Raw genomic sequence first — 4,202 nt, forward strand, 5'->3', positions numbered from 1 at the left:
TATCTGTACTGGTTTCCCTGCTGAAGCTTTGGTTTAGATGTCTTGGCTGCCCAATCATGGTTCGTTCTTCTTTGTTTCCAAGCTGTTAACTGTATTGTTAAGCCAATAATAGACACAGCTGCACTTTTCTTCAGTTATAAGAATTGAAGATGTCTGGGGTTAATTGAGAACTAGGTATAGTGTAATTCTTTGCATTATACCTAAGTTATAGGTTGTATATGCCTGTTGGATCTCTGGTTCTTAATCCTGATGATAGGAATTAGGTCTTTTCTTAGAGGAAGGGAGTAGTTTTTATAATTTATTCATTTTTTGAGCCAGTTTTGCCAAATGTGGTTAAAATTTCCCTCCATCTGTAGTTGACACACATTTAGCATTTAATTTCAGCTTTTCTAATTATAATGCATTCCAAAATATTACATGAGGGTTTTTTGTGTGAGTGTGTGTGTGTGCATTATCAAATAAGCGCACTGACTTTTTGGGAAACTAAATGCTTCTAGAGCTTTGCGAAGGGTGCTGCCTTGTCTTTGAAGCCTGGTTCGGCTTTTGTTTTTGTTTTATATTGAATATCAGGGTATTTACAATGATCTTTTGGAGAAAGTGATTCAAAAGGGAACTGCATTGAGCTGTGAAATGTGTTCCTCTGACCCTCTAGGCCTCTTTGATTTCAGGTCTTTGATCTGGGGCCAGCTGACGTGGAACACTGATGCCATAAATTGCTTATTCTGCTATTTCCTGAAGTATTGGGTCACTGAATCAGGGTTTGCTATGTCAGAATTTTTTTGACATCAGGACCCCCTACTCTGGGCCCTCTTGGGCAATCCGGTTCCTAGGATGAGCTTTTGAGGCCCTCAGGAAAGGCCCTTAGCCCCCATCTTTGATTCCTGTGCCTGAGGGCAGGTCAGGATTCAATTCCCAGTGACACCCAGCATAGTGCCTGAAGTACTGCCAGGACTGTTCTTTGTTCCTCCAGTGAGAGTCCCAAGTGTCCTGGATGGCAAGCAATTCTTAACTGGGGAACAGTAGCAGGAACAGGCCTGGAGGGGCCAGGGAGGAGGCATAAAAGCTGAATGGAGTTGCAAGGAAAGCACAGTTGAGAAGAGACTGGCCTTAATAGCCGTGTAATTACTTCCGAGCAAAAGATCACCAGGTGATTTCACATGCCCTCACCTCGCCTTACCCTTAGAACCGGAGAAAAGGAGATTACTTGGGCCAAGGCTGAACTAGGCAACTCTCAAACCTAATGTCTTTATCAGAGGTTTATTTCATCTCAAGTTGGGGCTTTTCCAGACTTGGAATAAAAGCATTTTCTGCTCAAGAGTTTTTTTAACTTGCCCATCAATAGTATGTAGCCCTTAACCTGAGGGTTATTAGAATCATGTAAAAGTTGAAATTAAAGAAGAAGCTCTCCTATTAACTTGCCCTCCTACCATCTCCCTCTTGGTTGTGAGGGAAGGGGAAGAGACCTCCAGAAAGAAGTCACGTTGTGAGGTGTGGGGGCAGGATAGAAAGCTCTGTATTGCCACCCCAAGGGCCTACCAGTTGGACTGGAAACCACTAAAAGTGTAAGTACCCTATTTGCAAGAATAGCCCTTATGTCCTCAGTCAGGAATTGGAGCCAGCCCCCTACCCTGGCTTGAGTCTGCACCTCTGGTCTCGAGATGGATGCTTCTTCAGCCCTGATGATTGGCTCTTGCAGCCCTGAGCCCCAGTCTCCTGTGTGTCTGGTTTTCCCTTGCCCTGCCTTTGCCAGGGATTCATTTTCTTTTTTTTTTTTTTTTTTTTTTTTTTTTTTTAATTTATTTTTAATTTTTACTTTACAATTCTGGATTCATTTTCATTACCATGAAAAAAGGCACAGGCCTTTTGCAACCTGTGCATCAAGGACCAGAAGAGGTCCTTATAGGAGGGCCCTGTGTCTGGGATCCTCTAAGGATCCCAAAGGGGCTTCCCCTGGTGGCTCCATGGTAAAGAATCCACCTGCCATTGTAGGAAACTAGGGTTTTTAAATTTATTGGTTTGGCTATGCTGGGTTTTAGTTGTGGCTTGCAGAATCTTCCATCTTTGTTGCAGTATGCAGGATCTTTAGTTGTAGCACGTGAACTCTTAGTTGCAGTATGTGGGATCTAGTTCCATGACCAGGGATCAAACCCAGGCCCCCTGCATTGGGAGCGTGGAGTCCTCACCACTGGACCACAAGGGAAGCCTGAAACAGGTTCTCTGACAGTCATGATTGAAATGGAGCTACAGCTTTATTCTTGAGGCTTGTTTTCTCTTGGGCTTTTCTTGCAAGTCTTACACACCTTGTTTAAAAATAAAGCAAATGCTCCAAATTATGACAGATTTTTGATGACTTGATGTTCTGTAAAATCTTGCTTGGTTCAAATATTTCTTCTAAAAAATCACCTTTTCCAAAGTCTAGGTCTTGGTAGGACAACCGCAGGGGAGTTAAGATGCTAACAAGTATGTTCAGATCCCTTGTACTAGACACCATAAGAGTTAGGATCCATCAGGCCTTGCCATTGGTTCTTGGGTTGCCCTTCTGGGTTGATTTCTGCTGGGGCAAGTGATGTTAGCTGCCTCAGACCTTTATGCTGTTAAGAAAAACCTGTGTTAGGAAAACTTGTTTCAGGGATAAAATTGAATGTAAGGCCAGATGTTAGTTGTCAAATCTCAAGGAAATTACCGTGTAAAGTCAGTTTCCCATAAATCTGATAACCAAGAGACTGATTTGAGGTCACATTGGGGCTTTCCTGGTGGCTCAGAGGTTAAAGCGTCTGCCTCCAATGCAGGAGACCCGGGTTCGATCCCTGGGTCAGGAAGATCCCCTGGAGAAGGAAATGGTAACCCACTCCAGTATTCTTGCCTGGAGAATCCCATGGACGGAGAAGCCTGGTAGACTACAGTCCATGGGGTTGCAAAGAGTTGGACACCACTGAGCAACTTCACTTTCACTTTCTTTTGGTTCATTTGGATGGTTTTGGGCCCACTGTATGCTTTCTTCTTTTGGCTGCACTTTGTGGCTTGCAAGATCTTAGCTCCCCAACCAAGGATTGGACCCAGGCCCGGCAGTGAAAGAGCTGAGTCCTAACCACAGGACCACCAGGAATCCCCTTGAGTGTATGTTTTTTCCTTTTTATTGGAAGATAATTGCTCTACAATGTTGTGTTGGTATCTGCCATACATCAACATGAATCAGTCACGGGTATAAATACTTCCCCTCCTTCCCTTGAATGTATGTTAATGAGAAGGATTGAAATGAAGGGCGGGAGATACAGAGGGTGATATCAACCTACAGAGGGTGAAAGAAGCAAGGGTTCTTTCCTTAAAGCTTTCGGGAAGTTGAATTGGCCTCTAAGATTGCAAAGGCCTTGCAGGGGCTGAACAGGCCCTACTGCTTCTCCCTTCCCGAGGCTGTCTCAGCACCAAGGGCCTGTCCACCACCTTCCATTCCCCCCTCCCCCATTTTCCTGCCTGGATGCCCTTAGCCTCTGATGTTTCTAAGGACATTGATTATGCCATGAAGGTCTTTAGGCCCTGTGTTTTTGAGTATGTTCCCTTGGTTTTTAGCTTGCAGAATAAAAGGAAAGGAAACCCAGAGGGGCAGGGAAACTTTCTATCCCAACCCTGGGTAACCTTACCTGCCCCAGAGCTTCAGAAAGCTGGCTGGCTCCTCTTCCAGCTGAGTCCCTGTGGCTAGCTCCTCTTTGCTGCTGATCTATTGTATGCCCCCCAGTGACAACTCACTGTCCCCACCCCATGCCTGGAGGGAGACCAAAGCCAGCCATCAGAGTCTGACTGTTCATCTTTCCCTTTCCCCAAAGTCTTTTCCCCAGCACATTTCTCCAGTAGCTAGGCAGCCACCTGTGAAAAACAGAAGGGACGGGAAGGGGAACTTCCAATCCAGTGTTAAGACCACACAGCCAATGCAGGGGGCACGTGTTTGATCTCTGGTCAGGGAACTGATTCCCACATTTCTCACAGCATGGCCAAAAAGTAAAAATTTTAAAAGGTAAAGAGTGATATGTTGAAAATAAAAAAACAGGGAGGGGAAGGCTCCTTTTGAGACAAAAATCTCTGAAGCCCTGCAGAGTGACAAGAAGCCTTTGTCCCATTCCTCTCTATTCTTTGGTTTTTTAACTGGCTCAATTCTGTATCTGTATTCTCCAAGTTTACCTCCACACTGCTGTTGCAGCCAGGTCTTG

The 4,202-nt window shown here is 44.9% G+C and overlaps 1 non-coding gene across 1 annotated transcript; it reads left to right on the forward strand.

Moving 5' to 3' along the window:
- Positions 1–2,747: 2,747 nt before the first annotated feature.
- On the forward strand, positions 2,748–2,820 carry TRNAW-CCA. The gene has a single exon. It is a non-coding gene; the product is annotated as a tRNA-Trp (tRNA).
- Positions 2,821–4,202: the final 1,382 nt, after the last annotated feature.

Source organism: Oryx dammah, unplaced genomic scaffold (genome assembly GCF_014754425.2).
Source record: "Oryx dammah isolate SB20612 unplaced genomic scaffold, SCBI_Odam_1.1 HiC_scaffold_23, whole genome shotgun sequence".
In the NCBI taxonomy this organism is placed as follows: domain Eukaryota; kingdom Metazoa; phylum Chordata; class Mammalia; order Artiodactyla; family Bovidae; genus Oryx; species Oryx dammah.